Here is a 26,593-nt window from a genome sequence, read left to right on the forward strand (position 1 = left end):
GCGGTATATAGACAAAACAAGTCAGTGAAAGCAATGTGTTTTTGTACGTTAAATGCCTGAAATGATCAGTGTTGTAAACCAGCAAACCCCAAGTACAGGGAAATAAGAACATCATAGGACAGGCTGTAGCTCTAAAACCACAGTGATGTCCACTGGTGACCCTGTCCTCTGGTGCATAGCTGCCCTTCAGGAGATTCATATCTAAATAACATACAAGCTTTTATGCCTTTTTGTAGCCTAGCATGAGTGACCGATATATTGCTTGACTAGCTTGTAATCAGTGGTAAGTAATGCCCACCCTCCTATTTGTGGATAAGAAAAGATCAAACTCACTAGGGGCACAGTTTTTTGAAGATCAAAAAAAAAAAAAAAAAAACCAGTAAAATTCGGATGATGAAGGCTCATTGTTTAGTATTCTATAGTCTTCTCCCGTCCCAGGTTTGCTTAAAACTTAGATGACTTAGGGCCAAAGAAATGACCCCTTAGCTGGCTCTGCCGGGATAAGCTGAAATATGTTGGGATATTTCTGTTTCATTCCGTGCAAAACTCTAATGCCTAAAATGGTCTGCCCTTGGAGGAATGGGGGGCTTTATCATTTAATTTCGTAGTAACAGTCACTTTTAGGACAGGAAATAATACAAAAGTAAAAAAAACACACGTATTTCATCTATATTCATAGTAACGTTTTCTATTTCGTGAGGATGAGTGAAAAGTAGATTTGTTGCATTCCCTCCAACACACTAGTCTGGAAGTGGTGTTCTCAAATTTCTCCTCTTTTTTCCTTCTCCCTTTTTGTCAGCAGATGGCGTCTGACTGTTTCTCTTTTCTGCTTTCTTTACCTTTTGATTCCTTTCTCCCCCGCAACCCCCACTAGTGGCAAACATTTGTCACAAGCATGGATGTTATTAAAAAAAAAAAAAGTCTCACTGTGACATTGTCTTGAAAAGGACGAGAAGAAAAGGAGGAAACCCGTTTTCATTGCTTTAGGCATAATACAACCGGCTAATTTTGTCTGGTAACGTGTTTATTAGAGGAACACTTGTTTTCCTTTACAAGTGGATCTGCTATTTGATTGTGACAGTTAAACTTGCCTTTATATTTCTATCATGTTGTTTTGCATGTAGGCTCCTGTTTTCTCTTTTAGGTGGATGGGCACCTTTGGTTAATTTGACCTTATTATTATTTTTTTTTAACATAAAGATGTTTTCCAAAAAAAAATCTTTTGATGTACAGATAAGTAGATTAAAATACCTTTGTACTTAGTTTTGAGAGCCAACTGATAGGTCAGTGATGTGGACTGGTCATTGTGAATATGAAATACACTTAAAGACTTATGATAAGGTAGAGAACACATACAACTTAATGAAAGATTGTTAATGATTGGAAGGGGGTTTAATTAACATGTATTATAAAAGCAGACTGCATGTGGAACAGTGTGTTTGAGTTAACGAAATATAAGGAATATTATGAACCCCTCTCCTATCCTTTCTCCATCAGTAAATATTTGTTGAATGTTTCTAGAATTAACGTTACGTAAAAAAAAAAAAACACACACAAGTCTATGGAATGGTCTTTGCTGTCAAGGATAGTCTTGTTGAAGTGATTTGTTAGTCCACTTTTCTGCTGTAGGAAGAATACTAGGGGCAGCCCAGTTTTATCTTGAACATATTTTTACTTCTCATCTCTGCTTGTCTAAATCCATGTCACAACTCAGTGCTATCTTCTTTTCTCCATGATTAGCTTAATTCTCCTCCCACCTCTCTCCACTCACCCACCCCACGTCCGAGAAAGGTGACTGCATACTTCTCTGAACATCCTTAGGTTGGCATTTACGCAAACTCTTTTCTTGGACTTGTCACTTTCTACCTCGTGGTATACTTACTTACTTACAGTTGCTGAATTTAATGCATGTTGATTCCCTGTAGTTCTTAGTACAATACTTGCATAGAAATGCTGTTCATAATTGCATTGGCTCTTCGAATCAGTTGGACCTGGCTTTGAAACTCAGTTCTGCTCTTTACTAGCTGTTTGAATTTGGGCAAGCTATAACCCCTCCACATTTCAGTTTTTCTAATCTGCATAATGGGGGTGATACTTTGGATAGAGACAGATGTTGTAAAGATAAAAAGCGGTAGGGTAGATAAAACACAGTGCCTGGGGCATAGTGCACGCTCAGTAAATCTCGGTGTGTATCTGCATGCCCTCCCAGGGCCACGCACGCACACAAGCTCACACACACGCACATGCGTGCCCCCACTGTGTGTGCAAGATGCTAAGCACTAAAAGAAAGACAAAACCACACAGGTCCTGTACTCATGGTAGAAACCATACAAGGTAGAAAACTACTGGGGCAGTAGAGATGGAGATGGAGTTCGTATTTTTCTCTCAGAGAAAGAAAGGGTGTGGTTTATGCGAAGTTTTGGTGCAAAAGGTGGCAATTATGCAGAAACTAGAAGAATGAATGGGTAGGGCTTGAATGGATGGAGCTGGAGGCTAGAGAGGCAGATAAATATTTTAAAAGATTTGTCTTTTTAAAAACTACTTTATTGTACAATAGAACTTTCTGATCAAAGACAGATGATGGAAGATGGAGATTTCTACTGATCTGCCACTAGTTTCCTCAGGAACATGCCAAGTGCCTGTCTGTCTGAGTTCTCGGATGGCCTAATCTTTTTGGTCCAAGTGTGGTAGTTGCCCCCAGGGACGTGGGAAATGATAGAATAGCTTGGCAACAACTTCGCCAGTACTCACAACTGTGGTGGTTTGTAGCACCATATTGGGTGTATTTCCCGTGGGTATAGAGAAGGGGAAAAGTAACTTGGTAACTGTCCCTAAAGATATGTCAGCAAGAAGCTTTTCAGTGTAATGGTGAAATAATCAAATAGGATATAGACAAGTCCTTTTCGTATATAGATTCTTCTAAGTGCTTTGAAGTAGATAGGGAATACGAGAAGCAAGTAATTCGAGACCATCCAAAAAAAATCAAATGGCTTACGCTGGTTGGGCACTGTACCATCCAAATTCAAGTACAGACCTTAATCTCCGGTCAGCACTCTGACGTTGACATTAGTGATCCCAATTGACACAAAGATCTGGGCTCAGATGAGTGCATCAGGAAGGGATGGGATAAGGTGTATACTCCTCTCAGAGCATGGAAGCCCTCACGGTGAGGAAAGCCACGAAACCCACAAACAGAAATGCATTCGAGTCCTTCAGTAAGGCTCACTGTGACTGCACCGTCTCCTCAGAGAAAGTTTAAGAGTGGTCTGAGCACGGCTGAGCTGTGTAGTCCGTCCCTCTCCTCTGCTGCTCCAAGGAGAAGCTGCGGGAGATGGCGAGGGGTGCTGCTCTGCCAGCGGGGACACAAGGGAGGATGCTAAACCCATCTGCGCTGCAGCTGTACAATAGAGGGTGAAGTCTCCATAGAAATACGTTTAGCAGAAATCGCATGCCAGGATAGGAACTTTGGAATCGGTCAGTGTCTGGTCTATCTGGACGTGAACGAGGTTCCACTGCCCACGTCGCTGACGCTGTGGCCGGGAACGGGCTGGTCTCTCCTGGCCGTTCACCTTTCCTTCCTCCGCTTTCACGTGCCTCTCCATTTCTTGTCCTGGTTAAGTAGGAAATGGGGAAGAATTTCCTTTCCCTCAGGCTCAGCAATCCTGTTTTGGTTGTAAAGCAAAATCAGAACCCGGAGTTTAGTGGTGCGACCACTGAGGTCATATTGCTGGACCCACCCATTCCTAGCTTTGTGATCTGAGGTAACTCGATGTCCGAGCACTTGTGCTGACTCATCAGCAAAAGTCGGCTAATGATACCTATTTCACTAGAGGACATAGGTTTATACCCTGGAACTCACAGATGGTACACCTTAAAACTATGTATGTAGTTCCCGTGTTTCCGGGGCCCTTCCCTTTCTTTGGATTCTCAGAAGGATCTGTAAACCCTCTTCCCCTAAATTAAGAATCTCTGCCTCAGAAATTATTGTCAGTTTGATAAAAGATAATAGATACAAAATGATTTAATGTGAAATACCAAATGATATGATAACATGTAAGACAGTATTACTTCAAGTAAATTATAATAATTCTTTCCTGAGACCATTTAATTTATATTTCAACTCTTTTGGAACTCCCTGATAAATTTATTTTCTGTTTTTGCAGTATCTTCCTTCCTCCCTCCAGCCTTCCATCACTTCCATCTTTGCAATTGCAGATCTGGAATATAAATCTGAGTGCAATTTTCTAGGCTTAAGTAGTTATCAAACCTTTAGTTCAGTCCCAGGTTTAACATCCCTGATTGTGGTATGTTTCTAACTTCTAATGCTTCAGCATTTAAAACTGACTTTAAGATCTTTGATTGCCATAGTATTATTCTGGTTGGTTTTGCTTTAGTGATATTTCAGCCCCACTTCTGTATTCATAGAGGAAAAAATGATTTTCTTTTATCACTAAGACTAATTACTTATCAAGTCCTTTGCAAGAGATACCTTTCGTTTCTTTCTATCTGAGCTTACTAAATCTTCTTTTAAATATGAGCTTATCTTTTGTAGCTCAGTGACAGAAAGTAGAAAAAAATTACTCTCGATTTCATAAGTCTCCTGCATTCTAAACCAGATACAGTTCCTAGTTCTTTTTAGTTAACCTATTACTGTATGCAAACCATCTGAAGATGCTGGATTAACCTGGGGCTCAGCTGGGTGATTCTCCTGCGGATCTCTCTGATTATCTAGAGCGGTTGCAGCAAGATGGTGGTTGGGGCTGGAATATCCAAGATAGCTTCAGTCACATGTCCAGCACCTTGAAGGTGTCAGCAGGGAGGTTTTGATCTCTCTACCTGCTTTGCTTGGTTTTCTATAAATGGCAGCTGAATATCATTGGATATTCTGAGATGTCAAGCCCCACTACGCAAGTGCTGATCAAGCTTCTACTTGCATCATACTTGCTAACATCCCATTGGTCCAGCTCAGAGTTGGTGTGGGAGGGCATGACATGGGATGTGATTACCAGTGGTTCATCAGGGACCACTACAATAATATGCCTCACTAGCATATAGGAGTAACTCAAACATTTTTATTAAATGGATGATTTAAGTTTCTAATGTAGAACAGTTCACAACTCTTCACTGATATAGCTACTTTTTAAGGTTAGTTTGCATTCAGATGATCCTTTGGCTGTTTTTGTAATCTTTATTTTTTTATTATGTACATGTTTGTTTGTTTTGATAATTCAGTTGGTCATTTCTGGTCTCCCAATCTATCTGTACATACCCAAACATAACTTACAATTTGTTTTAAACTTGTAAGTACAGGATTTTCCTGTTATTTAAGCTTTCTTAACTCTTGTCTGGGTAAGGTATATTGACTATTTTTTTGCAAATAGCTATATGTCTGTAAGTATTACTTAAATGGTAAACCGTAAGTATTCTTCCCCTTTACTTGTAGCCATTCTGGGCTTGTAACACTAGAGAAAATAAAGTTTGTCCTTTGCTCTAAGGAAAATCAGGTTTAGAAATCTAAATTAAACAACAGATGAATTGAAAGCAGTTTAAGGCAGTTGAGTAGAGGATGTGATTTTGTTATAAAAGTATGTTTCTGTTTTGCAAGTTGTATTCATCTACAACTCCCCATTAATATATTTAAGAATTCATTAACTTACTATTAATGACTTGCTACAGAAAGAGAAAGGGTGGCAAGAGGTGAGAAGGAATTTTCTAATTTATTTTTCTTTTTTTAGTTTAGGACTTTTATTTTTTTTTTTAAGTTCTAGATGCTGCTATTGTTTGAGGACAATCAGAAACCAAAGATATAAACAAAGCATCCATGGTATTAAAATATATCAAGGAAATTATTTGCTGTGACGCTATCATCTCGAGTCTGTCTTTTACAGATTGATGGATATTAGGTCATTTTTCCAGGGAGAGTAATAGCCTTTCTGTTCCTTCGAAATATATAAGGAACATTTTAATTTCTGAGAAAGCTCTGACAGATGATTACGGTTCCTGGACAGAAAGCAGATTGTGCTTAAGTGTAGTACTTCTGATTGCACTTTAGTGAATGGAGTGCTTCTCAAACTTGAATGTGCACGCACATTTCGGGGATTGTATTGGAATGCAGACTGGGATTCGGGAGCTTTGGGCTGGAGCCTAGGGCGCTTCATTTGTGATGAGCTGCAGGTGACACAATGATACTGGTCTGCCAACGAGGCTTTGGTGAACTTACTCAGAAAGTTTCCATCCTAGCGCAGCCGCTGCGGTCAGTCTGCTTCATTCCGGCACATGCTGGCATGTGGCTTTTTACTTTTGTCGCTGACCTCCAGCGGGACAAATAGGCATCCTTTCAGCATCTTTTCACACATGCTCAAGCCATACATTTCACAACTAGGAAACACATGTTCATTTAAAACACTTTCCTTTGGTATATGGCATTTGGAATATTCCTTTGGAATATGTAGTCATGTGTGTAAATCCGGCCTTTGTTAATGGCTGTAATTGAAAACCAAAAAGTTCTTTGCTTTGAGTCAAATTGATTAGTCCGTCAGAGATTTCTTATCAAAAGCCTCATCGCTGGCTATCAAGAAGACTTCCTTATATCAGCTTCTCCTTCGAAGCCAAGGTATACAGAAGGCCAGACACTCTGTTCTGCCAGCTTTTTGCCAAGTGCTGGTGGAGATGGCATCAGGGTGTCTTCACCAACATAACTGTGAGTGGCTGCCTGAGTCGCCCTCTGTGCTTCATCCAAACCAGGGAACCTTCCTTCTTTACTCTGCTGCATTCACTTCTCCAGGACTCTGTTTCTTACATTGGGTCTAAACCTATCTCTGGAAGTCCGACCTGCTTTGTTTTTTTAAACAGATTTTCCACAGTGTGTTCTTTCTTGCAGCCATCCTCGTTACAGGGGAGCACGGTAAAGGCAGCCCCTTAGATCTAGCCCATCCAAATAGGCCTATCAAAAACGGTTTTTCAGTTAGAAAATACGTTTCATTGGAAAATTAGGTACTAATAGCGCCACCTAAAAAGACATTGCCAGCGGAACTCATGCTTTGAACAAAGGCAGGGTGGGTAGTAGGAGTGAGGGCTTTGGAATCACACAAACTTGGATTTGAATCCTACATCGGCTGTAACTAGCTCTGCAACCTTAGGCTGAACCTGACCTGCAGCAGTTTTGTAAATCAAATTAAATCTGGTGAGGATTCCCACTTCTCAGGGTGTGTGGGAAATTTGCTCTGAGTCACTGTTGGAACTCCTCACCTCTCAGAAGGAGAGAGGGGCTTCCGGTCTCGTCCTTTTGTGGCTGGGATCCCTGGGATGCACTCCAATGGAGCCTCCGTTGGCGGCTCTCCCCCAACCGTGGCCAGCTCCCCAAAGGAGTCTTTGCAGAATTCCCCAAACCAGAATTCACTACCATCTCCCTAAGAACCCTGCCAGCCATTTTCATCTGAAATCCTGACGCCAGCAGTTGTGTGAATGGGTCAGGGCTTTGCCCTTCATGGGGACCCGAACCCTTTTCCTCTCTCCCAGTTCTGGAAAAATCAGTCCCAGGGGTTAACTCCCTTTTTCAAGCCCACGAGCCCACCGCCTTCATACCCACAACTCTGGGGAGTTCTAACCTCTTAATTCCTTTGGTCTTCAAAACTCAGAGGTCTCCAGGTTTAATGCAGAGAATCCTCTTTTGTCCTAAAACACCAACAACAACAACAAAAAAACACCCCAAAATCAATAAAACTATTTACAGCTACTACTGCTAACATTTATTGTGTGCTCACTTAGAGTCAGATGCGTGTTAAATATCTTCATTTTAATTCATATAACAACCCTAGATGGTATCATTCCCATTTTTACATACAAGGACACGTGGCTTACGGGGTTTGGCTGAGAGCCTGTGGCTAGTGAGTGGAAGAATCTGAACGTGAACTTAGGTCTCTTTGGTCTCTAAGCCCTGGAAACATGAGCTTTGCCAGTGACTGTTCTATCTTGAGTATGTTTCTTCAACGTATTTCCCTTATCTGAAAAAATCAACGTAGAGTAGTAGTTCTATTCCACGTCAACAAGCTGCGATTCTGCTCCACTGCTATTTTATTTCCAATCTTTTTAAGCAAGAAAAATGATTTTCAAACTGCACAGAGTGCAGAGCTGCAGCCATCCCGTGGGAAGTGTACGTCAGTGGGGGGAGGTTGCCAGTTACAACTGGTATAAACGAATGGTTCTCAGACTGGCTGGTTTGCTGAAGGAGCTTGCAAATACCTCACCCCAAATGCTGACTACTTTTGAAAAATCATGCAGAATTTTAAAAGGGTCAAATAAAGGAGAAAAACAACATTTGTCCGAAATCTAAGCAAAGCAAAGGATTCTGGATGCCAAGTGGATGCTGTGGCTATTTGATCACCAGTGAAACGTATCATTCAATAGATGATTTGTGAACTTCTAGGAAAGTATATGGTATTAGGAGGTCAACCTATGTTTACTAAAGGACAAATAATGTAAAACTAACTTTGTTTCCTTTTGTGAAAGAGTTCATATATGAAGCGTACGTTGTTGACAAGTTTTGTCTTAATTTTATCAAAGCATTTGAACAAGAATTCTATGAACATGGTGGTATGTTGGTTAGATTGGTGGTTTCCTCCTTTTTTTTCCCCCCCAACACCCGGTTCTCACCTGCTCACCATACCTATTGGAAGGGAATTACTGAGAAAAGGGCCGAGGAATCCGCATTTAAAAAAAAGCTCATCTGTGTTTACTACAGCGGGTCCACAGACAGGTATTCGTGAAACACTGACAGAAGTTTTCAAACTTTTGGGAGGACAGGAAATCCTTTCATCAAATGAAATCTTGTATGAAACTCTCCCATATAAAACAGATTAAGTGACATTTTACGAGTGTAAGTTTTCTGAAGTTTACATTTATAATGTTTCCTGCAGAGTGAGTAAAACAGGGAGGCAGTTATGAAAATATAAAATCCTAAATCAGGGGTCGATAACCGCATAACAGCCGCATTCACATTATCAGCTTCTGTGTTTAAATAAAATTGTGTCCTTTGCTTTAGATCCATACTATTTTAAAAACTTGTTTCTATAGATACTTATGTGGAAGTTGTAACGAGGTTTTGGAGTTTGGTTTCTACATTACTTACCTTGGGATCCCAGGATGTTTTCCAATTAAACCAGTCTAAGGTAGGGAATATTTGTTTCAGAACGGTAACCTTGTAACTAAACCTCTGGAAACAATTGCTCACATTCCTTATCATACATCTGAAGTCATACAGGAAATAATCTAATTCTTAGAATAAATATTTACCCTCTCTCAAGTAGGATATTATCACAAAGGACTTTTCACTGCGATGAAAGCAGAGCCACACAGATGCCCCCGAGCCTCGCCTGGCTGCTCCGTGGAAGCCCGCACATGGGTGTGGCTTTGTATTCGTGTGTGTGCTTGAACGACTGCATGACAGCAGGCTGTGCACACCAGGATTTTTCATAAGACTGAGGCGGGGCTACCACGTCCCTCACCAGTGTCACACGTATAAGTCCACGTGGCACATACAGGTGGCCGCGTAGCCTACTGTGGGGTCTGCCTACCTCTCCCAGACAGGGTCTTTGGCCCACGACCCTATGTAGCAGCGGGGGGTACCCAGGTAATAGTACCTGCAGTGAGTGAGAAGTTGGCACCTAAGCCATTTCAGTGTCATTTGTAAAAGAATTATAGTTTATAAAATGCCTACACTATGTATAAACGTTAGAAACAGATGTTGGTGCTATCCTTGGAACACTTTCATAGTCTTTTTAAGAACATTAGTCTAATATTGCCTGGATGCCTGACTTATGTCAGGAAGAATGTTTGGTGGGATACAGCGATAAATGCGGGGGCAAGTAGATAGTGTCAATGAGAAAAACAGTAAAATTCACAAAGAAAGAACAGAGTACCTTTGAGTACAGATTGGGGGTGATCTCTTCTGGACAGGAAATCAGGGAGGGCTTCCTGGAAGAGGAGACATGAGGAGGTCCTGGTGACGTATAGGAGTAGCACTTGGATGTGAGCATATTAGGGAGAAGAAATGAAGTTCTGGAGCACTTTTACCTTTGGGGAGAGTATAATTTTAGGGGAAAATGTAGATAACACTACCCTCTTAAGCAGATTTCCTTCTTCCTTAATGAATTAGCTCTATGTGCATTTTAAAATTTACTCCATTATTAATCAGTTCCAGAAAGGACCATTCTCATATATTTAAATGTGCCTGAGGTTTATTTCCAGGTTACTACCATCAGACAGTGATTTACTTGTTCAGATTTAGACCTTCTCAGTGGTATTTTGCCCAAATTGTCTGCCCCTTTAATACCTACATGCTTCATAAATTTGCCGTACACCAGGCCTCTGCCAGAATTACAGCCGTTCATTCATCCATTTGTTCACCCACGCTGGTATATTGAGCACCTGTTTATGTGCCAGGTTTTGAAGATTTCTAGGCCCCCAGCAGGGAACAAGTCAGAACTGGACAGGTGAATTGGATACCTGGAAACCACCTGAAGTTCTTATCATGAAACTGTATTTAAAAAGATAACAATGTAACTTTTCCTATAAACTGATAACAGCATAAAATGTACACCACCCAGAGCTTTTACATTTTAACAGGGATCAAAGCTGCGGCTGATCAGGCAGTGTGTGAGGGAAATTGTGGTTTGAGCCTTGGGACTTTTCCAGCTTCTATGGCTTTTGAAGCGGCAGGGTGGGTACTGTCCTCTGTGTACTTTGTGGTGGGGACTGGCTCTGATAATATTCTTGCAAGGAAAGGAGCTTAAAAAAAACTCTACTGCATGGGAAAGATCAATTAGATAGACCATAACGGAAAAGAGCGCTTGTTACAATTTTGCCTTTCTGATGGGGCAAGAAGAGCAGAGCACAAGAGGGGGTGCAGCATACTGCAGGTGCTGTTGGTCATTGAGCAAGTCACTTAACCTCTCTGTGCATCTGTAACTAGGGATGATGATAATGGTACCCCCTCAAAAGATTGTTAAGGGTCAAATTAGTACTCGTGCTTGCGTGCACACGCGAACACACACACACACACACGCACACACACAGCATTTAGAATTCTACCTGTCATAGAGTAAGCATTATATTAAAATTAGCATTTTTTTTTTAGCTATGGTTTTTCCAGTTTGCTGATTTCCTGAGAATATGTAGTAGATATATAAAGTAAGAGTGGATAAGAAGCTAGACCAAATGAGGATGGTTAATTTGTCTTTCACACTCCCCACCCTCCTGCCCCACAGACCCCAGAACTGTTATTTTTTTGTAAGGCTATCACATCATATTCGAATGTATGACCTTGAAGTTTTCTGATTAAGTAGTTCTGGGCAAAGCTCTAATAGTTGGAAAATAAATCAGGCCTCCCACACATACCTGCTCAGCCAAGAATTTGTTTGCCCCAGGACCCGTGGGTGGGCGGGAATGAAAGCAAGTACACACCCAGGCTTATGTGAACTCTCTGTTCTTGCCTGAAACTGTGGTGTCACCAGTACTTTCCGGTCATTTCTTTTCATTCTCAATTCTAGAGAAACAAATATTTTCTTTTTTTTTTTTTTTAAATGCTTTTTTTCTCTTTCCTTTCTCCAACTCCCCATGTGTTTGTTTGTTTTCTAAAGTTTGGCCCTTTATTTGTCCTTTGATATAACACATGGGCACATTTCTCCCAAGCCCAGGACGGCAACACACAATGTACAGTGATGAACCGGAGGGCGCCCTGCACGGACGCCAAGTTTCCAAGTCTGTTGGCAAGGTGCTCTGGAAACGACCTGAAATTTTCTGTTGGTTCTCGTAGCCAGGGATGGAGACCCCTGCTTTTGCACTGGGGTGTGTCACAGGTGCTCCTGCAGACCAGGAGTGACTCGGGGGCATCTCCTGCCTGCATCCCGGGGAGAGCGGTGAGAAGGGTTCAGTACAGCCCTGCAGAGGGGCTTGCTTTCCTGTTCCCATGAAACGTGCCACATTGGGACATGTGGTCTGTGTGATCTTCAGTGAGTGATTGGTGTCTGGCTTGTCGCATGTTTTTTTCTTTTCAGCCTGTTAAACATTTAATCCCATTGTCCTGGTTTAGTGCTCTCCTGAGAGGAGGTGGGTTCTTTTTCTGAGTGTGAGAACAGGCACATGTGTGTCAGGTGCTGTCCTGTGGGAAGCAGTCGGGGGTAGAGTGGAGTCGTACTCGGCCCCCGGTAATCTCAGAAGGTCCTTAGACCTGGCTGAGCCTTCAGTTTAAATCTACCCTGTGGGGTCCTCTAAAGGCGACTGTAAAACTGCTTGGGGGACATAGGGAGCCTCAGTCACGTTCCTTTTCCACTGTTTCCTTCTCAGGGGATGGAAGCCAGCCTTAGTGTAGGCATAGTAAGTAGGGGGTGAGGTCTTTCTAATAAGCTGACCAGGCTTCAGGGTGGTGGACTGGTCTGGGGGGGAGTCCTTGCCCTGGAGTCAGAGCCCACGTGGGTCTTCCCAGGACGCAGCACCCTTGTCCCTCATGACTGGCTGAGGAATTTTGGAGGCGATAAAACCCACTTTGAATTTCGCCACTTTACTTCCCTTCTGGTTCGCTCACATATAAGGAAGGACTGGCAAAATTTAAAAAAAAAAGAAAAAAAGATTTTGTTTTGAAAATTATACCCTATCTACAAACAGCCTCAAATCAAGAGTAACCACCAGACATCCTGTTCTCAGTGTGTTTGCTTCTGGGGCAGCTGCCTGGTCGGCACTGCTGTGCTCGGGGCCCTGCACAGGCCTTTTTCACCTTGAAGCAGATCCGTATTCCCTTGTCACTCAGCCCAGGCCACCTCTTCTGCCACTGGTAAATCCCCGAGGAGAAAACGAAATTAAAAAATAAATAAATAAATAGATGCATTAAAGTAAGGGTGTCTGATTGAATGTGAGGTGAGGCCAGAAGACTTCTGCCTAATGGCTTCTGAAATACACACCTTCAAGCCATCTTGTGAAGTCTCAGGAGATGAAATAAAGACCTTCCCTAACCCCTAGACTCTAGCGTCCTCACTATGGAGAAGGTCCACAGTGCTTTCCTCTATAATAAGGAAATGGGGGGGTGGTTCATATGCAAATGGCCCTGCCACCCACTGCGAAGAGCCTCCAGCCTCCCTCAGGCATTGCTCCACTGCTGCCAGGGCTGGCTGTGATGGTGCCATCCACAGGGTCCAGAAACCACTGTGCTGCCACCCAAGGCAGCAGCGCAGGAGAGAAAGGGGGACCAAAGGAAGCGAGCTGTGGAGGAGGTAAGAGTGGGAAGGTGTTTGTAGTCGTGTGAGGGGGGCGAAGGAGAGAGAGAGGGTACAGAGGATGCTAAGTCTGGATCCCGGTTCCGTTGCTGAGCCAGGCTCTGTGGGACCATTGTATTGTCTCAGGTGTGGGTTCGAGTCTCATCTTCCGTTCTTCGTGAAGGGTGCTTACGTGTTTTCTGGAAATCCTTCTAAATAGTAATTACTGTTATTCGCATAGTTTTGTAGTGCCCAGATGTATATATACCTGTCAGTCACTCCCTCTAGAAGTCCCCATTCAGAATGGCCCTTCTTGTAAGTGACCACAGAGCACAGAACTTGTCATGTTTTGAGAATGGCCAGTGGTGGGGTAAAAAGCAGATCAACTTGGGTGTAAAGTCTTCGGAAAACAAGAACAAATGGTAAAATAAAATTTCCCATAGTTGTACTTAGTAATTAGGGTAAAAGTTTTCATGAATTAGGAAAGTTGGAAGATACAGTTTGCTTTCTTGTATGCAGAGTTTTCACAAAAAACCGTACCAAGTATCGCTGGGCTGTTTTGCCAGCAGCCGTTCCTGTACTTGCTTTAATGATACACTTATTCCGCACTTTTAGGAAAATGCCATGGGCACATTTTTTGCAGGCTTCCCTATAACTATGAAAGATGGTTTTTAACATGCAAACCTATAAGGAAAATTATTTGTATTAAATAACACGTACACGTGTCATGTATATTTGTTTACATAAATAAAAGCAAAATATTGGGACTGTTTCTAAACAATTAGCTGTTAACCATAGTTAGATGAAAACATACACAAAATGATAAACCCTAATGAAGGTCACGGTAATTTGCATCTTTCTACGTAGAATAGGTTCATCGAAACGACCTTCCCAGTATCAGAGTTCCTTCTCCAGTATATATCACAGAGGACGACTTAGGCATCATCTCCTCTCTCTCCACTTCCTTCCTCTTCTTTCTTCACTTTCATCCATTGCGTGCTCTGTCCAGGTCACTGCGGTCGACACGTTACACAGACAAGTACCGCATGACCCTGCCCCCGTAGGCCTCACAGCCTAAGAGTGTGCAGTAAGTGAGGGGGTGCAGGTGGGGGAGGGGAGAGGTGTGTGAGCGTACCTGGGCGAGGAGCAGGCCCTCCACCTGCCCAGCAGGAGGGAGACAGCGCAGCATTCGCTGAGAAGCGTCCCAGGCACCGAATGCTCAGGTTGCAGTGTCGTGACACCGTCTTCAGGGAATAGCGTGCAGCCTGGCGTAGTTGCCATGGCAGGGGGAAGCTGCCTCGTCGTGATGGGAGCTCAGGACTATGCAAAAAACAAATCAAAAAACAATAGTTCTGTGGCTGAGAAGCGTATTTTGTTAGAAAGTATTTCCTTATACTATGCCAAGTCCCTCTCCTTTTCTATTTTATCTTTGGGTTCAAGCCAAAGGGGTCACACAGAGAGTCTGGCTGCTCTCTGCCTCATGCCTGTATATGTAGGTGGTGTGTCCCTGCTTTGAATCTTGCCCCAAACTGTGTGTACCCTTGTTGCTCCTCATTAATGGAGTTTGGTTAATAGTTTGTGTCCTGAATATAACCCAGTGATAACTCCAGTTGGTCTTTTCAGAGTCTACAAAGAGGTGATTGTGATCTCCTCGATTGATCTTGAAGATCTCCAAAGCAGTTACTGCCATTGTACCCTCTTACCTGCTGGCCGCCTTCTGCCAGGTTCCTCCCTGTGGTTGTACCGGACCCTCGAGGGTGGGAAGCAGTCAGGGTGTTAGTCCAGCCTCTGCTTTGCTTCCTACCATTCAGCCTCTTCTCACCATACCGTCGCCTTTTGGTGGTCTCAGGGCTTTAGAGAAACAAAAAGTAGACCTTTCTCACACGTATGTTGAGGACACATGTGCTAGAGAAACAGTTACATATTTATTTGCAATCTCACCACTGTTACACTTTAGAAGCAAAGAAAGAAATACACTCTCGTGGAATATTAAAATAGCTCGAAGTTAAGGGTCGAGCGAGGCATGTTCTATAGCTCAGGTTTACATTTTCAAATGACTTCTTTGTAATTAGAAAAGATTGGTTATATTCTGCAGGAGAGATTTGGCCATATGTGTAATAGGAGATCCCTCTGCCTGAAAGTGGGAGGGATTGGGTCCTAGAGAGAGATTCTCCAAGGCTAATGATTGATATAAGCTGGTAGCTACAAGCAGTTGTGGATAAAAATTCCATACTTTGTCAGCAGGGCCAGTTTGAGTTTAGCTCAGAAGCAAGGCTTGGCCCATTACTAAGCCAGGGTGGTCTGTGGGTTAGAGCCTCTTTACAAAAAAAAAGAATGAGATGGAAAATATTCAGTAATTTTGGAATTATGCACCTTATGCAGAAGCTGGAGCTTACCTGTTAGCGTGGTCCTGGGCAGAGACTTCTTTCTCCATGGGGAGGGCATGAGTAAAGGGAAGGGAGAATAAAAACAGAAAACCTCATGTGGTTGCTCAAGTAGAAGTTTCAGATCTAATCAGTCAGCTAAGGACGCCTCAGAAAAGACTGCTGATCGCTAGGGTTTTATTGTCCTATACCACGGAGGGCAAAGTCTTGTTTTCAGTATAAAACAATGTCTTGAGTGCGGTGGTTTCAGTCTCTGTCAGTGGTATGTACGGGGGTTGCGGGGAAGGAGGGAGCATGGTAAGTAGTCTACCATAGTACTCAACCTGTGGTCTGCAGACTAGCCATGTCAGCACCGCTCGAGAGCCTCCGACACATGCAGACTCTCGGGCCCCAACCCCAATCAGAAACTGCGTGCTAACAAGATCCCCAGGCAATTTCTGTGCACACTGAAGTTTGGAGAGCACAGCTCTAGTGGGTGATGACCGTACCCAATTCACGTGGATGGTTTGCCTGTCCGAACGCACGCACTTTGAGAAAAGCTAAACAAGTAAGACCTCCAAGGCCTAGGTGTTAAATGTCGAGAATCAGAGTTTAATTTTGTTGGCAGCTAGAGACCAGGCCACCTGATCGTGTCTGACTAAACGGCAACGTCCTGTTTATGGCAGGACAGTGGTCTGCTTTCCGCACAGAGGAGGTGCTCGGTCTTCCCTGCCCTGGAGGGACTGGTTTCCATGGTGGCAGTTCCAGGCAAGGATCTCCCGACTTTTTTTTTTCCTTATTAATTCACAGAGCAGAGAATTAAAAGGGCACTTTATTTAAAATGTTTTTAGACTTCCATCACGTTCGTGTGTTTTTTTTGTTTTGTTTTTTACTTGATATCATGTTATGATTGCGGGTTTCAGGGGAAAAAGGTCGGTGCAGAAAAGTGTGGATTTCTTGACGGATGAGCCGAGCCTTCCTCCAGGGTGAACTCAGACTGGCACCGCTGACGACTGTCAGGATAAGACCATACTGGCCTAAGCCTTCTTTCGGAAGAATACCTGTGTTTGGGGTTTATCCTGTTGTCTGTCACTAGACCTTAAGGTGGGAAACCTTTTAAGTAGAGTCTTTAACTATCATGGTGACATGTGTCGAATGACCTTTCTCCTTACCTAGGGAAGCCTTTTCTTTTCAAAGTAAACCAAAAAATGCTACTACATAGTGGGGGCCATTACAGCAAGTACTTTTATCTTTAGTTGCTTTATAATCTGATGCACAGATTTTTTTTTTTGCTCTGTTTTGATCTTTTCCACTATCTGTGACGATTGTATAGTACCTCTACAGTAGATTAAAAATCCACTGTTTCTTTTGTAAACGTAATAATTAAAACAAACAAAAAGCCCTTTTCATGATAAAAAGATGAAAATTACTAAAGGAGAGTTAATCCCAGGGCATTGCCCTCAAGTTCCATGAAGAATCCATCAACATTCTAGAAGCATTGTCACTGCTGCACTCTCCTCCAAGCCAGTGTAATCTCTTGCCTGGATTGTTCCAGTAATAGTATCTGGACTCGCTGCTTTCTCCCTTGCCCTCTCCTCAATCTGTTCTCAACACAGCAGCCAGATCATTCTTGCATCTGCACAGAGCCTCAGTTGTGTTCTGTGGTTCTCGGAATAAAAGCCCAAAACCTTACAGTGCCCTAAGAAGCCCATTACTTACCTTTCTACCTGTCTCCCTTGCATGCCCAGGTCAGACAGGCCACCCTCCTGCCTCAGGGCCTTTGCACTTGCTGATCCCTCAGTCTGGAACTATCTTTCCTGAGATACCTACGTAACTCTTCCCCAAACTTCCTTCAGGTCTTTGCTCATATGTCAGCCTCTTAGTGAGGCTTCCTTAGCCAACCTATTTAAAATTTAAGCCCCTCCCACTCACATACCTGTTATAGTTTATATTTTACTTATTATATATTCATTGTCTGTCTTCTCCTAGATCTCAAAGATGTGCCATCTTTGAGAAGGGAGGGTTTTGCCTTGAGTGTGTGTCCACAGCACCTAGAACAATGCCTGGCTTATTCAAGGTGCATACTATTCGTTGAATGAATTTAGAGTCAGGGGCATTGTGGGACTTTCTCCTACCAGTTTTGTTCTCATCCTCATCACAGAAGGGGACTGAAATGTTAGGAGAACATCTTTAAATTATTAAGCACAGCTGGGAGCCATTGAAGCAGTTCTCCGTAGTGAGTCAGGGAATGCCAGTTGATTGTTGATCTGTAAGGCAAACGGGAGAACACCGTTAGCACACATCAGGTCTCCTGTGTGCCAGGCCTACAGAGTCGGGCCCTGGCGGGTAGGAGGGGATGGAGGAGATGGAGCCTCCTTCAGGGATCGTCACACTTGCGCGCTGTCAGCCCCGTGGTTGTGGTGACATCCCACAGCAAGCTGACGCCCCGTCCTCTGAGGACTACTGCTTTGGGTCTGTGTGTGCTCACGCCTGCGTGCATGTATATTTTGTTTGCCAGTGTTGTCTCCTCAAGGGCTTCCTTTGGCCACAAGTTATGTTTTCCTTTTTGTTTATAGTGTTTCTTAGTAACCCGCTGCCACAAGTCCTGGTGGCAGCGTTGCTACCCAAATGTATCTCGAACTTTGCACTGTTTCTCTTTTAGTATCTTGAGATTTATTTTGACCGTGGAAGTCTAGGAAACAAAAACGTTCCAGAAGTGAATGGCGACAGTGCCCATCTAATTGCTGGCACACTGGGGAGGCTGGAACCCACGTGGAAGCCATGTGGTCTGCCTAGCAGAATTATCCCTGTTTGAGTGATGGATGCGACCGAGTCTCATAGCCCAAAGCCATTACTCATTCAATACAATATCTCTGGAATTCCTCTGTTGTGCAGTGAGCTCACAGAATGAGCACGGCGTCCACCCTCATGGAGCTTCTTAGAGTCTAGTGAGAGGTCAGTGTAGATAAAATAATCACAGGCGTGTGATTATAAACTGTGAAAGTGCTACAAAGGAGCAGCTCGCGGGGCTCTGGGAGCTTGGCCCTAGTCTTGGGGTTATGTGACGTTTGAGCTAGGATCTGCAGGTTATTGGGCCTGTGTGTGCTGGGGAGGGGCGGAGCGGGGCGGGGTGCAGTGTGTGCGTTCCCTTCCAGGCTGAGGAAACAAGGTGTGCGAATCTCTGAGGTGTTGAGGGATCTTGTGCATTCAAGGGAGTAAAAGGAGACCCGAGTGGCTGACGTGTGAGGGTTGCAAGAAGAGCGGTGCTCCATGGGGGCCGGAGAGGTCCGGAAGGCTGGTACAGTCAGCTTTCGGGTATTTCTCATAAGACCCAGGCAGAGCATTCAAGGGGTACCAGTAGCCAGTAGGACAGAGCCATGGTCTGTTTTCTATTTTTAAATGTTTGCTCTGGACACACTGTACATAGCAGACTAGAAGAGAGAAAGAGTGGAAGCTGGGGAAAGAGCTAGCAGTGTTTTGTGTTCGTCTAGGAGCAGTACGGTGGCAGTTCAGACTAGGAAAATGATGGTGGAGGAGGAGGGACACCTGTCTGGAGAACGTCGGAGGACGTTGGCCTCTGGATTGTGATTGCTCTCGTGTGCTCACTGAACAATCTCCTGTTGATGTGTCTTGATCTCTAACCCGCCTATAACGTGCCTATACCTGGGATTTCAGGAAATATTTGTTGACAAAATGTGAATACACTGGTCAAGCTGAATGGAGCAAGTTCCCAGGCTGTCTGACAATTATATTTTTCCTTATAAATGAATATGTAGACATTATAGCCTTATGTATCACTGTCTTGTGAGTATTGACAAATACGCTTATTTCTGGAACCTTTGGGAAATAGACTTTTGGAGCCAGCAGAGTTTAAGAGACAGAACCCAGACACAGATCGTGAATTCCCCTGAGGTCAGTGTTACCTGGGGAGAGACTCCCTGAACAGCCATCTTTCCTAGCCAGCACCCTCGTTTTGGATGATAATTTTCCATGATCTTTTAAATAAATTTTAAAGTAAATCTATAATAGCTACATCCACCAAAGACAGCTACATCTATCTTTAGAACAGCAGTTATTTCACCCAGTGGGGGAAAGGTACAGCCCACCTGAAAAAGAATTTGCGAGGTAGTTTGAAAAGGCGTATTAAATGCAGAGGGATTCAGAGTAAAGAAGAGTTGTTTCCCTATGCATCTCACCTTTTATTATGGCATGTTGATTTCTTTAGAAACCATAAAGTATTTGTTTTCCAAATCTCTTATTATCTATGCATACAGTGATAGTGTCTTAATGGTTCTATTTAGAAACTCAGTAAAGTTAGGCAGCTGAAATAGTTTGAGTTTAATGAAGCCCTTTTGGTACTCTTGAGTTCAGAAGATACGAAACAATGATAACAAAACTTGTGCATTTGTGACTACTCACGAACAATATTTTTCTCATCTCTTGCAGGAGAAAAAAGGAAGAAACAGAAGTACTTTTCATGGAACAGAGTAAACCACTGCACAGGTAACTGAAATTAGGAGGGGTTGTATATACATTAGTTAAACGAGTTAATATTTGTGAAGTTCTTAGAAGAGGACAGGGCACATAGTAAATACTATATAAGTATTTGCTATTATTAAGTTCTTTTAAATGTACCTGAGCCCAAAGCAAACCAGTCATACAACCAAAAAACTACCCAACAAAAGCAAACCCTTTGCTCCTAAAGCAGGTGTGAACATCGTTGGTAAGTTCTAGCAGGCTCTCTCTCTGTGACCTGTTATAGGGGCCTGAGAAACTGAATTTTTTAATCTTTGAGCACCCTGAGAATTCGAACTCCCATTCATTTTTGGTTTTGAGCACTCATTCGTGATGACCTTATAAGTGTCAGATCAGTTTCAATTTTGAAACAAAACAAGCTTCTTTAAAATTCTCGAGGAGACGGTTTCTTATCATTTGGGGAAACGGCCCAGTCTACAGATAACCCCTGAAATGGCTTGTGGATGGTGACGATAGACAGGATGGCATTCAAAGCACAGTGCTCACATTTTCCAGTGATGACCTGTGATAACCTGAAATAAGAAGTTTCAAACTGTTGACCCTGCCGAGGCACTAACGTCGTGTCGTGAAACTGGCGGTGTTACTAAGACCTACCGACACATTCAACAGATGTATGTATGGTTTCAGGGGCCATGTTACGTGCCGAGTACTGTGCTGGGCGTTGAGATCACAAAGTTGAACCTGTCACCTTTCCTCTCACCGCCTCCCATCTCTCTGGGTCTGTACCAGTTCCTGCCTTTTCTTACCTGGCTGTGGGGAGACCTCCCTCGAGGTATCAGCACGCTCTATGCAGGGTGCAGAGAAAAGGCCGGGGGTGGGGCCCACAGTCTGATTTCATAGAGTTAGACATTTCTCTAGTTGGCATTTATCATGTTATTTTCCTTCACTCTGACTTCTGTTTCCCAGTTTACGGAGTTTATTTTAAATACTCCGTCGTTTTCTGTTTTGGCATGTTTTTCTCCTGGGATTATGGAAGTGACTTTTGTGTTTGGTGGCGTAACAAATGATATCATTAACGTGAGAGAGATGGGCACTGGTGGGGCATTCAGTTTATCAGTGGTTTTCAAACCTTTTTATCGGAACCCAAGGGAAGGAATCCGTGTTACATTAGGACACAGTGCACACATTTGTACATGCGGATGTGTGGTTTCCCGAAATAATACCTTTGCTATATGTGAATTGTGATAGCATTTTCTGGTCTGTTGTATTCTACCACGTTTTCTTTTTTCTCTCTTCTTTTCTTAAATAATTAAAAAAAATTTTTCAATGCTATTTTACACACAATATTATGTTTCAGGTGTACAACGTAGTGACTGCATTTATATAACTGATGAGGTGATCCCCCCATAAGTCTAGTCCCCAGCTGTCCCCATACGTAGTTGTTACAGTATTAGTGACTATATTCTCTGTTATACTTTACATCCCCATGACTGTTTTTCTCTCTTTTTACTGCTCCTCAAAACCTACAAAATGCTCTTCATAACCTACGAGTCAGTTGTACTTTGACAAACTTGCAGTGTTTTTATGCTGTGGTAGGTGTACCTGCTATCTTGCCTTCCTCTCCATCTTCTGTAGTAACGTGCACAAGTCTCTATGCCTTAAAACCCCCTCAAACTTGCCTTAACTTAATTCTTATGGGCAAACTCTCTCCTTCATTTTGTAACTAAGACTTGGTTTCCATTTTCTCACACACCACTCACTCCTCAACTTTCTTTCTATTTGAACTTGGACCATACTCTCCTCACCAATAGCCAAGAATCATTGTATTTACCATTTTGAATGAAGTAGATTCTTATGTACTGTCAGGTCTTGCATGTTAAATATAATTTTCAAAAAAGTAACTTATTTTTCATTAATTCCTCTATTTGTCTAGATCCCCATATTCAATTTCTCAGGAACATAACTGTTTCGACAGTCTGATCTCAGGAGTCATGTCCTTACTGGTCCACAAAATTATAGTAATGGGGGGAGGGGTTGTCACTATGTCCTTGTCTTTTTGGTTGGTGTCTTTTTGGTTGGTGTCACGGGCTGCAGAGAGACACCTGCTGGCCCAAATGCAGTGTTGCATTGTTTTTCTGTCCCGAGGTCTGTCGCAGAGTCATTTTTAGGACCTTAAAGTTTCATAGTACACAGGTAAGCATATATATTGGGATACACTGAAGTCACTCACCAAATCTCCTCAAACGTTTTTACAGTTTCTTGCTCAGCATGTAATGAACTGAAACGAATTCACACCATAACACCCATTCAAGAAACTGATATCCAATGGGGCAAAAGGATGTCGTGGTGAAACTTGCTTCCTTACTTTCATGTGTTCTTACTGGAGCTACAAAATGATCTTTTAGTAAAGCACCCAACAAGCCAGGATCCATTGAAAACTTTTAGAAATGATAGGTCACTCTTCCAAGAGAGTTAAGAACTTAAGTTTTAAACAGCGTAGGTTTGCAGCTTGGTTTGTTATATGAGAGATATATTTGGTTCTCTAGTGGTAAGTCTAGTGCTGGAAAAAAACAAGAATCTAAACTCTATTGTTTATTTATTTTTGAAGCCCTGATTAGAATAGCATAGTGATTTCTGTGCAGTACTTATTTTAAGCAAAATTCTCATTGATTTCGGTGGCAAGTTTGTAAAGGAAACATAATTATATATACATCTAAGGATACTCAGTGCATACAACACATTTTAAAGATTATAATGTACAAAATGGTTCTTTTAAACAAAACTAAACTAATATTCACCTATCTTTGAGGAATGTTTCTAGGGTTTTATGGGCAATAAATGAGACAGCATACCCCGGTTTTCTGTCCTTATTTACTCCTAGTACACAGACATGCCTGGAAACCAGTAGAAAAACACCGGAATGGGTATATTAGTCCCTTAAACCAACAACTTTTAGAGGATACAGGAGAGGGAGCTCACTCTGTACCCCCGCCATGGTTCCCCTTCATCAGGATTTGTCTTTTCTCCCCTCCATTTCAAAAAGTAAACTCTTAAGTATCATTGGACAAGATTGTACTGGCTTCAGAGAATGGCAGAACAGAAAGGGATACTTTTAATGGTGTCAGGAGACTGGCACCATTTAAGCAGTATTTGGAAACGTGAAATACTGTGTTTGAGTTTAATAACAAGATGCAATATGTATTTGTAATCATATTTCATACTTGTCCAATTTTTCTGGTCATTTCCTGTATTCATTTTACAAGAGGGGAAACTGAAGTGAAAATGGAAGCTCTTATTCATTTTTATCAAGTCACCTAGGTTGATCCTGAAAAGTGTGAGAAGTCACATGAGGTAGCGAAGCACTTAAACTTTTAAAAGCGTGAATTAAAGAATAAGAAGAAAGAAACAGTGCGGTATGGGTTGCTGGTTTTGAGCTTCAGTGCTTGATAATACTCAAGTCCAAGTATTCATGTTTGTGTCGTGAAATAAGATAAATGAAACGCTTGGTTCATTGTCGGTGCTACTGCTGTTGCCGCATACAAAAAATACTCAGTGGAACACTCAGTAAACTATTTTAGTTGTGTCTCCTAGTTAGGGATGGATTTGTTTTGATCTGACTTACATATGTTTGTAATAACTTGTATGGCAGAGAAAACAATGATGATGATAGATTTAGTCAGTGAGTCCTACGTGCTAAGAAGCGTTGGGTGAAGAGCGTGAGGGGAGATACTGGTGTCCCTCAGTAACACAGAATGTGCGCGATCTAAGAAAGCTTAGTGAGGTGAGTGCGTGACAGAACTCAGTCATCGAACCCCTACTGGGGATCAGCGACGACCATGGTCTCATCAGAACCGTACGCTACGTGTCTAAGGCATGTTGCCTCCATATTTAAGGTTCCAAACAAAGCTTTTGCTTTTGCATTGTTCATTAGCTGTGATCGTCACACAAGGAAAATACCACTTACCCAAAGAGGAGGTAATAGAATAAAAAAAAAAATAACTCAGATTTTCCTAAGTTTGGAGCATTACTTGAATAATCTTGATAAATATTTTAAAATAAATATTTGCAATTTATGGTCTACTGTGCAGTCCCTCAGGGTCAGGACAGTGTAATATATGTTTTTTTAAAAACACATCGAAAGTAGCATTCCTCTTCAAAGTCTGTGTAACCAACATGAATATCTGGGTATATTTCCTGAATATCTGGCATTTTCAGTTGTACATAATGTATGTTGCTGTTTCAGTAGGAAATGGACCTTGTCGGCAGATAAGATTCCAAAGGATTTCAGTATTTGGGCTATGTGTACATCAGTAACAGGAAGAAAATAAATCCTAACACCTCTGACTGAAGGGGCAAATAAATGTATACGTATAGCCAATTTTCAGTTTGCCACCTTAATGGAAAGGAACAATAGCATGGCTAATCACAAATTTTCCTTTCACAGTAACTTCTTTTCTTATTTAGTTTTGGCTTTGTGTTCTTTGTTTTCTAGAGGGCACAGTAGCTTGCAGTGGATTTGGAAGTGGTTCAATACGTATTTGTGAAAGAGGAAAATTTCTGTAATTTAAAATATGTGGCAAATATTGGCAAAGATTAGAATTAATATGCAGGGGGTTTGTTACATTTCCATTGTAGATTCGGGTTCATTTGCCTACCCTTAAAACTACAAACATCCAGGGCTAAGCAGGCAGTTAACCCTTGAATCTGTGATGACAACCTCCTGACTCGCCTCCCCCACTATTCCCATCCTTTTTTTTTTTTGGGGGGGGGGGGAAGGTGAAATTAGTGTAGGATTAAGATCAAAGATATTTGAAGGAGGACATAAGTCACTAAATAATTTCAATGTGAGCATTTGAATTTGGAATTGAAAGGCAGGTTTAGATAGAGGACATTTACTGTAACCTTTGCAATTTACAGATAAGGAAACTGGGTTTCTGAGAGCTGATGGGACTTTGCACAAGGCCAGAGCTATTAACAGACAACACTGATCCTGACAGGTAGCTAGTACTTACTTAGCCAGAAGTTCTAGTGATTTTTTTCATTTTTATTGAGGTATAATTGAAAATAATAATTATAAACTCTTTAACGTGCACAACAGGGTGATTTGCTGTTACATGTTCATTGTTGAAAGGGTTCCCCTCACTTTAATAATTTTCAAAAATGAGCCTTAAACCTCAGTCTGTTTTTGTCCTTTGTTTTTTAACTCACTACTTGGAAAGTGTGTGTCTTAGCAAAATGTAGTGGAAAGCGAAGCCTACTCCTACCCAGGGCACTGTTTTTTTTTCCACTCTATGAGATTTGGGGCAGCCTGACACGTGCACAGACAGGGGTGGGAGGCGGGGGGAGGGAGAGGCCCAATCTTTGCCTCAATGGTGATGGAGGTTTTATGGGATAATTTTTAAACCTGAACCACTTCCTTTTCGAACAGTAGTTGCCCCCTGAGAACTTGCATGTCTTTCTCAGCTGTGTGTAGAACACCCCTAATTTCTCTATTCTAGGGAGGCCTCTGGTAGATTCCCTCAGTAAACAAAATGCGCCTGTTTAGAAGGTTATCGTCCACGTGATTTTCTACTGGAAGCGAAGCCATTTTAGTGTTGGCCATGAACTTACAACATTAGAACACTGTGCTGGCGGAGGCCACAGTTTTGCATTTGACTCCCCTCTTCCCCCACCCCATAGATCCTTTAGCATCCCAATTTTAAAAAATCCAATTCCCACAACCAGCTAGTACTCTCATCTGGATGGATGGCTGTCTGGAAAACGAATGCTCTTGGCCCCAAGTTCAGTTAATGACACATGACAAATAGGCCAGGAAAATGAGCGTCATCACCAAAAAAAGTCCCCAGATGTAATACCACTAGTAAAAAGTGTCATATTTGTAAAGGCAGACAGTACTATTCTTGTATCCAAGAGCTGTATCTTTCTTAGAAGCTGACCAACTAGGTTGATACACAAGTGAATCATCCTTTATTTTTTAACTGCAGAAAATGTACCCCTAACCCATGTGCAAAGTATTGGTTTCAGACACAGTACCTGATAGAAATAAACAGTTGAATCTGACCTGGAAAAAATAACCTAAACATACCTAAAAATCACCTAAAGATTATTATAGTGATAAATAGTCAAATCATATTTCTGGCTTCTAGTGTGACATTGGCACTGGCACGTATACAGTTACTAGTCAATTGGAAATTTTATTTTGATTCTAGCTTATATGTATTTTTCACAAGGAGTGTTAAACCATTGCCTTACTTTTAACAGGCTACTTGGAGAATGTATGTATAGGCATTGTTACAATATACTTAAGCCTCAGATTTTATCTGTTATCTGAGTATTTTATTGTATTTTTGAAAGAATCCTGAATCATTTACTTCTCCACATCACAATGTACAATGCATTGTTATGCATTAATTTGTTACATATATTTTTTAAGTTCGAAAGATATGTTTGGCCAGAAGGTGATTTCATAAGAAAAGTTTCAAGTGATACGAGTTGTAGTGGTCAGACGAA

At 42.1% G+C, this 26,593-nt stretch overlaps 1 long non-coding RNA gene across 1 annotated transcript in view; it reads left to right on the plus strand.

Annotated features, from left to right (window-relative positions):
• The window catches only part of LOC117018315 (uncharacterized), a 166,646-nt gene that overhangs the window by 90,493 nt on the left and 49,560 nt on the right, over positions 1–26,593 (plus strand). Inside the window, exon 5 of the long non-coding RNA XR_004422213.1 lies at positions 20,054–20,110. This is a non-coding gene — a long non-coding RNA (uncharacterized LOC117018315). The remainder of the gene's footprint in view (positions 1–20,053; positions 20,111–26,593) is intronic.

The sequence above is a fragment of the Rhinolophus ferrumequinum genome, chromosome 26 (genome assembly GCF_004115265.2).
Source record: "Rhinolophus ferrumequinum isolate MPI-CBG mRhiFer1 chromosome 26, mRhiFer1_v1.p, whole genome shotgun sequence".
Lineage (NCBI taxonomy): Eukaryota > Metazoa > Chordata > Mammalia > Chiroptera > Rhinolophidae > Rhinolophus > Rhinolophus ferrumequinum.